The sequence below is a fragment of the Pinus tabuliformis genome, chromosome 7 (assembly GCF_031772625.1).
Source record: "Pinus tabuliformis cultivar Carrire ecotype Pingquan chromosome 7, CPIR1, whole genome shotgun sequence".
In the NCBI taxonomy this organism is placed as follows: Eukaryota; Viridiplantae; Streptophyta; class Pinopsida; order Pinales; family Pinaceae; genus Pinus; species Pinus tabuliformis.
In genome coordinates, this window is record NC_142293.1 from 1705049954 (window position 1) to 1705064455 (window position 14502).

Here is a 14502-nt window from a genome sequence, read left to right on the forward strand (position 1 = left end):
TTTGAAGTCTTTAAACTTGGAATCAAACAGTAACGCCCAATCTCCCTCTTGAAACTTTCTCTCTTTGATGTATTTGTCATGCCACTTAGCTCTTTGATGTTGAACTAGATCAGTCCTTAAAATTGCTTCTTGTCTGATCTCATCTAGCTCATTCAGCTGCTCCATTTTGTGCTTTTGGGCTTCTGATAGATTCATCCCCAACTGGACTGCCATCTTGAAAGTCTTGACTTGAAACTCAATGGGGAGCAGGACTTCTTTCCCATAAACAAGTTCATAGGGAGAATGTCCTGTTGTGTTCCTCCATGTAGTTCTGTAGGCCCATAAGGCTTCAGGAAGCCTTTTTGCCCAATCTTTTCTGTGTAGATGAACAGTTTTGGTGATGATGCTCTCAAGAACTTTGTTTGTAGACTCCACTTGGACATTTGCTTGCGGATGGTAAGGAGTAGCTTTTCTGTGCTTGATTTTGTATTCTTCCATTAGCTTCTCCATCAAGTTAGATGTAAATTGACTTCCCTGATCTGTCACAATTTCTCTTGGGACACCAAAACGAGTAAAAATATCCTCAAAAAGAAATTGAACAACTGAATTTTCAGTGGCAGAAGGCAATGCTTTGGCTTCTACCCATTTAGTGACATAATCAGTGCATACCAATATATACTCCTTTTGTCTAGATGGTGGATTAATGGGTCCAATGAAATCTAAAGCCCATTTTTCAAAGGGTTCGATGAGTACCTGTGGCTGTAGTGGCATTTCATTTGAAAGAGTCGGTCTCCCAACTCTTTGGCAGTTGTCACATCTTCTGACATATTGTTTTGCATCTTTGAAAAGGGAAGGCCAATAATATCCTAAAGAAAGGATTTTATAGGCCGTCATTTTATCAGCAAAGTGTCCACCGCATGGTTCATCATGACATGCCTTGAGGATGTCAGGCATTTCATCTTCCCGAACACATCTTCTGATCACACAATCTAGCCCTGTTTTAAACAATTCATTAAAAATCCATGAATAACTTGAACTCTCCTGAATAATTTTTCTTTTTTCACCAAGAAATAGATGTGGAGGTAGCTTTCCTGTAGCCAAATAGTTAGAAATATCTGCATATCAAGGATTCTTAGTAGTTATTGCAAATAAATACTCATCTGGGAACTTATCCTCTACAGGAGAATCTTCATTAGTATTTTGGATTCTAGACAAGAAATCAGCTACTGTATTTTGTTTCCCTGGTCTATCCAACACAGTAATATTGAATTCTTGTAAAAGTAAGAGCCATCTTGTAACTCTGCCATTAGTAACAGGTTTATTCATGAGATATCTAATTGCAGAATGATCAGTATGGACAAAAGTTTCATAGCCAGTTATATAGTGTCTAAACTTATTGATTGCATGAACAACAGCTAAGAAATCTTTCTCAGTCACAGTATAGTTTAACTCAGTGGGAGTCAAATTTTTACTGGTGTAGTAAATGGCATAAGGAACTAAATCCTTTTGTCCCAACACAGCTCCTAGAGTTGTATCTAAAGCATCTGTGGAAATATGGAAAGGAAGTTTCCAATTCGGCCCTCTCAAAATGGGTGCTTCAGATATTCTTGTTTTCAAAGTTTCAAATGCAGATTGACAATCAGGATCCCATTTGAATTCACAATCTTCTGTAAGTAATTTGAAGAGTTGAGATGCTATTTTGGTGAAGTTTTCAATAAATATTCTATAGTATCCAGTAAATCCAAGAAAACTTTTAACATCTTTTTGACAATTTGGAATAGGCAACTTGGAGATGACTTCAACTTTTGATCTATCAACTTTAATCCCATCCCCTGAAATATGATGTCCTAAAACAATCCCTTCAATAAACATCATAAAACATTTTTCATGACTTAATGATAGGTTTGTTTCTTTACATCTTATAAGGACTTTTTCCAAATTCTCTAATGCCTCTTCAAACGAATTACCATAAACTGTAAAATCATCCATATAAACCTCTACACAATCATGGATTAGATCGGAAAAGATTCCTAGTACTGCCCTTCGAAATGTTGCGGGTGCATTACATAATCCAAAAGGAAGTACTCGGTAAGCAAAAGTTCCCCATGGACAGGTAAATGTGTTCTTGTCCTGATCTTTAGGTGCTACTTGAATCTGATTGTAACCACTAAAACCATCCAAAAATGAAAAATACTTTTTGCCTGCTAAAGTATCTAATACCTGATCGATAAAGGGTAAAGGAAAGTGATCCTTCAAAGTTGCTTTGTTCAATTCCCTGTAATCAATGCATACCCTCCATTTACCATTCTTTTTAGGTACTATAACCAAAGGAGAAACCCATCGGCTATCTGAAATTGGATAAATGAAGTTTACATTAAGTAACTTTTGGAGCTCTTCTTTCACTATCTCCCTAAGGTTTGGATTCATCCTTCTCTGAGGTTGTCTGATTGGTCTACTGTTTTCCTCAATGTAGATGTGATGAATGCAAGTCTTAGGGTCAATACCTTTCATATCAGTATATTCCCATGCAAATGTAGTAGAATGTTTTTGCAAGATTTTGGTTAGTTCTTCATGTTGTGATCTTTCCAAATTTTTGTTGATATTCAATGTTTTTCCTGGAAAGATCTCAATGGCGGAACTACCAAACTCTTCCGTAGAGAAAAGAGACATTTGTCTAGATGATAAATACCCAATGTCGGAATCTAACTGAAATTGTGTGTGGTCATATTCTGAAGATGTTTCAAAGTTTTCTAATGTATTCAGAATTTGACTATCTTCACTAACTTCAGAAATGGTAAAGACAGGTTGTGTAGTATCTTCATCATCAATCCACTCATTATCTCCTATTTCTATAATTGATTTTGCTGGAGGATACAGATTGAATTTCTTTGTCGAATTACCATCATAAATATACATATCCCTAGACCTACAACTGATGAAAGCATCGGTTGTGGCTAGCCAAGGTCTTCCTAAGATGAGAGGGTGTCCTCCTAAATTACTCTTGGGGGTTAAAATCATAAAATCTACTGGATATTCCCAAGAATCTAAGGAGACTGAAATGTCTTCTAATACACCTGGTTTAATAATTGATCGATCTGCAAGTTGCAGTAAAGTAGGTGTAAAGAGAAGATTAGGAAGTTTCAGTTGTTCCATAGTCTGTCTACTCATAATGTTGATAGCAGCCCCTAAATCAATCAAAGTATTTGGAATTTCAATCCCATTGATATGTGTTTTGATAATTGGACTACCGGGATCTACATATTTCTGCATAGTAATTTTTCCCATCATGATGTCTGCAATTTTCCCTACTAGGTGGATTCTTCTTGTGTCTCTAGGTTTCCTTCCTGGTCTTTTAAGACTCAACTCCTTTATTGTTTTTGCTAGAATAGGAATCTCTCTAATGGCTTGTACCAAGGGAATCTTGATACAGACATTCTTCAATTCATCTAGAAAATCATAGTCAGGCAACAAGATTTGTTTTTCCACCCCTTTGTCAATTTGTAATCTTTCAGGAAAAGGAGGTGTGGATGAAGATGCAGGTTGCTCAACTATAGGAGTTGTGGGGGTCAGCTCTTTTTCTTTTTCTTTCTGAGTGTTTGGGTTTTGAAGAGATGCTTCAGAACCCTTATTGGCTTCAAGAGATTCTTCGTTAGAAATGCTTTGATTTTGGGCATCTATAGAAGGTTTATCTAGAACTCTACCAGATCTGAGTTGTACATCATTAAGAGGAACAATCATATAGGCAGGAAATTGTTGACCTTCTACCATGTAAGAATTTTGAGGGATTTTATTATTGGGGTTTGGCAATGGCTGAGAAGGAAGTTGATTTGACTTCTATTGGAATGGAAGCAAGAGTTGAGAATCTGGGTTTTGTTGAGAGGGTTGTTGTTGTTGAAATGGCAATGAAGTTGTGGGTTTTGATTTGGAAGTTGTGGAGCTTGTTGGTTTTGAAAAGATGGAGGATATTGATAAAATTGAGCAAATCTCCCATAAGGATTTTGCATACCTTGTACCCATGATTGAAAAGGATTTTGAGGTTGGGACCAAGGTTGTTTCCAAGGATTCCAATTTGGTGGGGGTTGAAAGTTCATAGAGTTGTTAAACCCTTGATTTTGTTGCCCCTGCCAAGGTCTCCTTGCAACAAAACAGAGAGACTAAATTGTATTTGGATCTTCTTGGAAGACAGCTTTGAGCCCAGGGATTGAAGGACAATCCTTGGTCTCATGATTCTCTGAACAAATCACACATGTTTCTACAACTTTTGCATCCAAGGGACATTCCCTGAGAGCATGTTTTTTTCTACATTTTGGGCAAAATATGGCTAAAGCTTCAGCTTCTGCTTTCTACTTATTGTGGATCTTAAGAGTGTCTAGTTGCTCACTAAGACTCCCTAAGATATCAGTTTTGAATTCATCAAGCATATTGCCAATCTCAGCCCTACTTAATAATCCAGTTGTAGATTTGTTTGCTCTTATGAGAGAAGGATCTCTAGGCCCTTTTCTAGTTTTAGATTTTCCTCCTAAGAGATGGACACACAGTTCTGCTATATCATGAAGTGGAAGTTGAGATATGTCTCCTTTTCCCATCATGTTCAAAATATCTATCCATTCATCTCTAATGGCTTTTAATAGAAGGGATTTCAAGGTCTCCTCATCTAAGTTACTCATTTTTTCTCTTTTCAGATTGTATTGGAATCTTTCAAGTAAATCCTCCAAGTTTTCATCTTCTCTTTGTACCATTTTAAATACTTCATCCTTGTGGTTGGTAGGCATACAATAATCCATGTATCTATCCAGAAATGTTTGTTTCATATCATTCCAAGTCCTAATGGATTGAGTGAGTAATCCCATGAACCATTTCAAAGCACCTCCTTTCAATGTTGAAGGAAACAGTTTGAGTTTTTGAGATTCTTCCAGATAATCATGGGTTCGACACACGACCTCAAACTCAAATAGAAATGTTTCAGGATCTTCATTTCTTAACCCATGAAAGTTTGGGAGGACAGATGGTGAAATATTTTTCATTATTGCTCGAGAATCCTCATCGACTATAGGAAATCCAAATGAGTTATCTCCATCCCTATTTCCCCCATTGTTACCTCTACCTCCTCCATTATTTCCTCCTCCCCCTCCTTTACCTCTACCTCTACCAAATCGTTAACTCCCTATTTTGTCATGGTAGTTTTCTCAGAGATTTCAGAGTCCTCTGGTTCCTCTACTAATGGCAAACGAGGAGGAATTTCTCCCTCTTCTTCCTTAGATGATTCTACTTCTTCAATTACAATGTGTCTCCCCGTGGAAGAAAATAAAGGATCTTTTCCTAATTCAGATTCGATGGATGGTGAGGAAGAGTCTCCTAACTCAACTACTGCCTCTTGAATCCCAGGAATCCTAGGGCTAGGAGTGTAGGTTGGAGATGATGGAGGTGTCTCTTGTCTATTCCTTGAGGTAGAAGGAGTTGTGAAAATCAAACTCTTGGCTCTAGCTAAAAACCTTCCCCTAGAATCTCTTGCTCTATGCATGTCCTTTTTTTATTTTTCTTCAAGTCGGGCTAATAATTCTCTTTCTGATCTTCCAGGTCACTCTAGGTGCAAGAAGAGAGCATACTCAAGAAACTATTAAACCAATAACTTTCTCTTTTCTGATCCTCCAGATCACACTAAGTGCAAGAGGAGAGCATACTTTGAGAGGTTATCAATTTTCCTTCCTTGAATTTTTTTTTTTTTTAAGAAATTGGCTACCTAGTTTCACTTCCCCGGCAACGGCGCCAAAATGTTTGGTCAATTTAGTGTGTTCTAAATTGCTGATTAAAATTTCAATCCGGGATTCGTAAACTGACGAAGTGAAGTGTACTATATGTACAAGATAACCATTTTCTTAGTCTTTTGTCGTTTTTGAGTTCTTTTTAGTTTGTTTTTGGATTTATCTTTTATGGATTCCCTAGTGTGTGATGGCGAAAATGAAAGTTAAGTATGGATGGTAATGGTGATTTCTACAGTGATTTTTCAAACTTAAAAGTGTTCAACAAGAAAGCTCTAAAATAACTGTAATGAAATCAATTCTTAAGAGGAAGTAAATGTATCAAACAGTGAACTAATGACAATGGCTCAGTATCCTTACTGCTGTATGAAAAAGAAAGTAAAAATTGAACTTAAAGCAACTCAAAGACTGAAAGCAAAGCGACTAATTCACACTACTTCAACTCTTCTGATCCTTTACCCTTCAACTCAATCTGCCTTATGGGAAGCAATCATGAACAAGTTAAGCAATATGATATCTAAATTGCAGGAAATTAAATTGCATAAATGAAACTAATCACACTACTTCAACTCTTCTGATCCTTTACCCTTCAACTCAATCTGCCTTATGGGAAGCAATCATGAACAAGTTAAGCAATATGATATCTAAATTGCAGGAAATTCAATTGCATAAAGGAAACTAATCACACTACTTCAACTCTTCTGATCCTTTACCCTTCAACTCAATCTGCCTTATGGGAAGCAATCATGAACAAGTTAAGCAATATGATATCTAAATTGCAAGAAAGCAAACTAAATCACACTACAATAAGTAATATTCTGATTCCTTACTAATAGAGTCACTTGACTATAGAAAGAAACCATAAACTAATGAGTAGTATGATGTCTAAGTAGCAGAAAAATAAATAAGCAAAACACAATTTGAAAAATGACAGTGCTGGAATTAAACTTCAGAAAATGAAAATTAGCAGGAAGGACAAGATGATCTCATATGTCAGTAGTTATCAAAAAGATGAAAATTTGCCCGGGCTGCCTAAGAAAACCTGTAGAAAAGCACTGATCAGCTGACAGCTATAAGAAAACATAAATGAAAATGTAAACAACAGTGAATTAAAAACATCAAAACAACATGTTATATACAAGCTAATAATTATGAAAGCAGAAACATAATAAAATCAAATGAGAACTATACAAAGCTTTAGTGTGCAGGGGCCCTCTGCCACCTCAGCCAGTCAACGAACAGTCACAAAAACGAGCTCAGGAAAGTAGTCTTCTCATGTATTAAAGCAACAGCAAAATACGTAAAACAGAGTACAGTGGGGTGATAACAGTAGTTCAAAAATTACATCTCCAAAGCTTCTTCACAGCGTTTATCAACGCGTTATTTATAATGAAAAGTGTTGTAACTAACTCCTAAATCCTATGCTGTTAACTGTGTTGCCAGAGACACGTAGATCTCCTCAACCCGGGATCTAGCGTAATGGTCATCATGTCCATTAAATCCTCGGAGTGGTAGCTGCTAGATTCAGGTTATGGGGTTGATCTCCAGGTGTGCCGATATCTCCGTGAGCTGAGGACTGTGCCATGTAAACCTTCACGTGCTCAAAACAGAGACGTGCCACCGCTAAATTCCTTGGTTGGCTTTGCCTTTGACCCTTGTTGACCATGACCGTTTATGGATGATTTGGCTGATCTAAAGGGACACGTTCCATGTACACGTCACCTGTAGCTTGCCCATGTGGCTCGTTTCTTCATAGGACACCTGTAGCATAGCCTTTAACAAAATGGCTGCGGAAACCTGTGATGGCTGCGAAAACTGACAAGTTTCCGCAGCTGCCTGAACAAAAATCTAAACCAAACAACAGTCATAAGCATACTTATAAAACCATGTCAGAAGCTCTTTTTAGACTATAATGTAATGATTTAACAGCTTGGTGGATGAAGTAAGTGGAAAAAGAAGGCTGAGAGGGTGTATAGGAAGGTGCAGGTTTGAGGCTCAACATGTCATTAATTTGAAACCATTCCCATCTAGGCAGTACTCATGTTTGCCTTACAACAGAAAAAGCATAAAGGAAAGGAGAAATCACATTAAGCTTCATCTAAATTATGCAACATGTATGCTTTACAACAGAAAAATCATAAAGGAAAGGAGCAATGACATTAAGCTTGCATCTAAGTTACGCAAAGAAGAATACGAGTATATGAATTGTGCAACAAACAAGCATCTCAAATGAACAATTTTGAAATTTTTTTTGCAAAAAATTTACCAAAGAAAGGCAAAGAATAAGCACATAGATATCAGAAATTGATCTTTCTAAATAAAAAGGATAGATGATTACTTAACTTGGATAAGCTCTCCCTCAAAACCAATAAATGTAGGTGGAAACCATAGATCCATCTTAACCTCATATTTCTTAATGACCCAGAAAGATTCAACAATGTTGCTCTATAAAACAATGATAGACACTGAAGTCGGAAAGGCCATGAGTTCTAATCACACCATAAAATCAACCAAGAATCTCATAATGACCTTAAATTCATTATACAGAAATATTATATTCAAATTCATTATACAGGAATATTATATTCCTATAGCTAACTGCCTATGAACCTCCACTAATTATCAACCCTCTATAATCAATGATCACTAAGCACGATGCTTCCAACATCATTTCTCTTCAACTTTGACGTGGAGGGAAACGATGCTCCTCCATCAAGGCCAATGCCAACTTCTTTGTTTAGGACGTGCCTTGTTAAAGCACAACCACATCCTAGTAATGGATGAGGCCACAACCTCAGTGGATACGACAACTGACACCATGATCCTACAAATAATACAATGAGAGTGTCATGGATGTACAATCATCACTATAGGTCACAGAGGTCCCACAGTAATAGACAATAATTTTCTGCAAGATCAAGTAATTTTTCAACCTATACCTCATGCCAATCTGAATCAATTTCAAGGATACCAACTTTTCAACATGGCAGAGGATGAAAAGAAGGTAAATGCAACAATTATGTCACAACAATGTTGCTCTACAAAACAATGATAGACACTGAATTCAACAAGGTGAGATGGGGCAAAACCACAGAAGAGTAAAGAATTATGGTGAAAGAAGATAGCTCAGAGATTTTTCAAGTTGCCTGAGAGGTCTCAAATACAAAATATGTTTTACAACATTAGCATTTCTCTCATGTCCCCATTGATTCACTATTTTTTCTACATTTTAAAATGACACACCTCAATTGTACAAATTTAAGACAATTCACTTTAATTGCTAGTCCTCCTAGAATACCACTACATTAGGGGGATTCTAGAGGTTGACTTGTTTTAAAGTCTGTCCAAACAATTGAGTCTCAGTAAGACAAAAACTGAATTGTGTGGCATTTATTTCAGTCATACTACCGAATTTCATACAATAACTATACTACCTAATTCCATACAATACCCATACTACCACTTTGTTTAATTCTCTAACAAGCTCTTAATAACACCAGGTAGCACAAACTGCAACGATCAATTCTGTTTCATGTTCAATTAAAAGTGAGAAACAATGATTATAGGTCCATTGTACAAGCATTTACCTACAAGTCCGAAAAAATTTGTAACATAACTCCTGTAAAAGTTGTTTAACTCAAAATTGCAGTAATATATCTATAACATAACTCTTGTAGAAGTTATTTAACTCAAAATTGCAGTGATTTCTTTTTCTGCATGAATATTGTCAATTTTCATCTTTTGAAGTTTGAAAAACCCTTAAATTTTTTGAATGTATTGAATGTATCAACATAACAAGGTAGAACTTGACCAGGTCTGCACCTGCTCTATGTAGTAAAACATCCTTAACCAACTCAAAGGATATTTAACTCAACTAACAATATTAACTATTCAAAACCTTGACCGCCCATTTGTTAATATAATATACAACACATCACAACATGATTATGTATCTAATTTAAGTGCCCCGCATTCTTCTAAATCTTCTTTGGAAGAAGAAACCACTTTGGAGGGATGATTTCTAAAAGCTTCACAGTGGTTTTGTTTTCTTGTGGTATTAGGCATGGGATTTGGAAGCATTTTCAATATAATTCCCATGGCTATCAGAAGCAATCTAGTTGCATGCTTCTCCATGATAGGCCTTGTGAATATGATATATGATAGAAGCAATGTTACCGCCTTTCTTGCAGTTTTCACCTATACAAAAACAAAATCTCAGTAAGCGAATATCAATAATAAATTTAGCATATCAAGATGACCAGAATGGTCATGATCCAATCTGTAACAAACCATGGCAGTTGTGGCAGCGTCGAAGATTTCTATTAAACATAGAACAGACAACTGGCCTACGAAGGTGGTTTTTGCTTCGAATATCAGCGCGAGATAAACATACAAGCGTTGTTATAAATCATAACAAAAAAAACCAAAAACAGTTTTAGAAAGAACAATTTTTTCACAAAAGATGACTATGGCTAGAGATTTCAGGAACTAATAAATTTAGTTTCAAAACCCAAATATTTGAATAGAAATTAACAGGAAATATCATATACTTGTAAGCGAGCTTCCCAGGCTTTGAAGGGCTCTCCAGTCAAAATCATTGGAGGAATCAAGAAGGGGATTCCCATAGCAGTAGAGTAGAACAACATTTCCATCCGGGAGCATCAATTACAATATTTCTCAGTGTTGAGCAAGTTGTATTGAGCCTTATATAATTCAAATAATATAAAATTAATAAAGGATCAATTCACAAACATTTTTGCATTAGGGCTTTCTAGGTATGGACCATATTTGTGTAGTATAAGGATTCAGAGTAAATATGGCCTCTTGCAGGTTGCCGAAAAAGGCTTCCAAAATTAGAGCTCCACAGACCATAATAACTCCCCATACACTGAAATTTGGGGATGTTTGGGCATCTGCTAGTGTGAAGATTATCAAACCAACAACAAGAAATATAGTTGTGATTTATTCCTCCAAGGGATACTTTCGCGTTAAGCCTGGTATAAAGGCTCCCATAATCATAACCAGAAAAATGTGTAATGATTCAGATTTATTAGCCATGGTAGAAACCTCAAAAGAAATATATTGTAAACTCAATGAGTATATATAAAGAGAACCCTACCTTGGTAGACTTGAACATGATTTGGGCAGGATAATTAAGAAACATTAGAGATCCCTTGGTTAATCCTTGAGATCCCATGAGTACAACATAGAGGTTTACGTATGTTTTCCATGGATTATGTATATCCCTTGTTCTGAATCCATTGAGATAGATAAGTGCCAAATACACAAATCCTTGTATAAAGGTGAAATACCATCCATAGTTGCACCGATCATAAACAAAACAAACGAATCGAAGTCTGCAACAAAGGTTTTCAGAGAGAACAAAACCTACAAATGCATAGCATGGGGCATAATCTCTCATGGAAGCTCGAGCAAAGTACCCCTAAATAAATCAGGAGGAGGGTTTATTTATGTCCAGAACCCACCTGTTTCCCAACATGATCCATCCAAGACTCTTGGGGACCTCACCCATATAAAGAAACATTTCTGCAAAAACAAGGGCTCAAAACTATTATGAGAACAGTGCCCATATTGTCCTGCGGAATCGCCAATAAAGTCACAGTCGTGCAAAACAACACGTTCATTGTTCTGCAAGCCTAGACCATGGATTGGAGGTTCGACTCCAACGGCTTCCAAATACCTGCAAGATCATTCTATTGACTCTCATCGCATGGCTGCCATTTTATAAGAGGGTAGTGGTGCCCATAGCCCGACACATAACAATAGATAACAAGGGGATCACCGTGCTTCAGAGAATGGGGAACTAATTCTCCTTTTCAGCGTTATCTAAGGAACGAATAGTGCCCTAAACCATGGCCTGGTAGAGAAGGCATTAGCCATCGTCTCCATCACATCAGCCATTGTCCCCATCACTGTGTTGTGTCTTCTTCCCCAGTTTTGCATCGTCGGTCCGTTCCACACAATAGATAGTGCCGACAAAGGGCTACTTGCGGTCAGTCTTATAATTTGTAACTAATTTAATACCAATAGAATTAATCGAATGGTTGAAACCATTTTAATCATCTAACACTAGAAATCAAGGGCACACAAATGTACATGTAATATGAGAGGGGAGTTGTTTTCAGAGGGGAACGCCTTACGACGTAAATATTAATATTTTTAATATCTAGAATCAAGATTTATGTAACATAAAATTTGACAATGCAATGATAGCCTCAAGAGTAACGACAAGATGGCATGAAGGCTCGACAATGTTGTTTCATGAGAAATCTAAGTCAAACTTCAAACAACAAGATGGCACGAAGGCTCGACAATTTTGTTTCATATTTAATTAAACAAATAAAAGGCTATGGTGTGAACTTGATACCATCATATTGTTTTTCGGATGGTCGTGCTTTATTCATGATTACTCGTTTCTCTCTTTTTATTTGGAAAAACTATATAAACGTGTGAAGTAATGTGTCATTTTAAATTCAATGTCGGACTATGTGACAATTAAAGAGGTACTTTTCTTAGCGAGTGGAAGCATGCATAATTAAATTCACTAAACAATTATTTAAAATGAACAAAATATTAAATTTTACTGATATGAAGCATTATGTCTTTTATTAACATTTTGTTGTTAATATTTTTTCATACTTTTATTAACATTTTGTTGTTAATATCCTTTCATAATTTTATTTATAAAATAAAAATAACCAAATAAATTTAATTGCATTCAACATAATGATGACAAACAAATATTTATTTTTACTAAAACTTTACATGCACACAAAATTTGTAATAAAAAACTCTAAATCTTGCAAGTTGTTTAATTTTAAATATAGAATTTTAAAATAGTAATTAATATTTTCACATTCTTACATGCTAACATTTCATCTTGTTTATTATTACGTTGATGTGGTTTTATTGGTTGGAGCAGGGTGTTTCTACAAAGGCTACTAAGCCACATTTGGCCCCTTGGACAAGATAGTGGAAATCCATTCAGTTTGGGACTCACAAGGTGACGGCACACAAACTACCTACGTCATCGCATGATAGTTCATTGACAGAGCCAACATGATGGAGTACGCGCAAACAATCTCCAAACAAATGACACCCAAAGCACGTACTGTGGTCTACAAAGTTTGTTGGGTATATCGCTGTGTGACCTCCGACCTGCTCTTTGCCTTCGAGAATGCGTTAGACGATGGAGTGGATGTTATCTCGATGTTGATTGGGTCATATGTAATTCCCTATGTTAAATTACTGGAACTCTTATGGAAATAAGGCATTCAAATTGAATTAGTTAAGCATGGTCAACCATAGACAACATGTTAAGTATTGTGAACATGTTCATCCATTACCAAATATAGACAACATGGTCAACCACTATGAACTTGGTTAAATGATACTTGGTGATGGTCATCATGGCTAACATAATTAACCATGCTCAAACATAGTTCTATGTTCTACATGGTCGAACATAGTTTCACAATTTCTCCAAACGCCACCTTACTTTGACTCATCAAGGCCATGAAGGCAAAGTTAAATCCACAGAGAGGAAAGAAGTCACTCCATACATTCCCACGTCTTACCATAATTGATATAGAGTAGATTAGTTATTGTCGTGTGCTTTTAGATTTTGGATTATATTAATCTATTTTTTTTTGTTTTTGTTTATGGAAGATTAGGTTTTAGTTAGTAAAACACAATGTTTGATCTTATTCCAAAACTAAAAGACGATTTGTCCTTCCTTGTCATTCTTATGGCAATAACAATGGGATCATGTGCTTTCAAGTAGCATCCCTCTTTAGTCCTATGCATGAAATCAAATACTACATCCAATTGAACTTTAATCTCATGCTTAAGAAGAAACGCACTGCGTTTATTTTTTTTCTTTGAAAATGGTAAAACTTATCATAATTAAGTTGTCAATTAATAATGAGGAGAACCATTATCATTCTTATTTCTTTGCATTTTTTCCACATTTGAGAACATTAAAATATTATCTAATTATAAAACTTTTGGGTTTTATTCCAAAACCAAAAATAAATTCAATTTAAATAATATTTTAAAAATCAATATTCTTGGTCATTACCATTAAAATTATTTTTTTTAAATGGGGGTGGCTAGGCCCCTGAAGAATCATTATATTAAGCCATTTGTACAAATATTTACATATGAATACATCACATCAATCAAATACACATAATTGTTGCACAACAGCGTCGCTGATGAGGATCGAAACTGGGCGGGGAGCGTGTAAGCCGTCAGCCCTACCGTTGACTCGCGTGCCATTAACATTAAAATTATCTTTAATAATATTATATACATTTTAATAATAATTAGATTTAATACATAATTTATTTTTATTTTTTTAACAATTTAACTTCATATTAAAAAAAAAAAAAATTATTTAATTTAATGTTTTAAATATCAAAATTTTTAATATTTTTTTATTTATAAAAAAATATATTATATCCATTTATAATATTAATAATTTACTATTTGAAACACTACGTCTCTGTCCTCTTTTATTTCGAATAAGAAAATGAATAACCCATTGCCAACAACCGAGAGAGCAATCTCTCCTTTCATCATTGGCTTCTATGTTTTAACGAGACAAATTTCCATCGACATTGGACAAGGCCACATACCAGTGAATTTTCCTATCAGGGCTCACTCAGCATAGACCAGGGAAGTGTGGCGTGCACCATCCGACAAGGAAACATTCTTTATCTTGTTGTTTTTCTTAACAAAT

At 35.7% G+C, this 14502-nt stretch overlaps 1 pseudogene; it reads right to left on the reverse strand.

The window, feature by feature from the left end:
• Window positions 1-9683: 9683 nt before the first annotated feature.
• LOC149255121 (UDP-galactose/UDP-glucose transporter 4-like) lies at window positions 9684-11283 on the reverse strand (annotated as a pseudogene).
• Between the last annotated feature and the right edge of the window lie 3219 nt (window positions 11284-14502).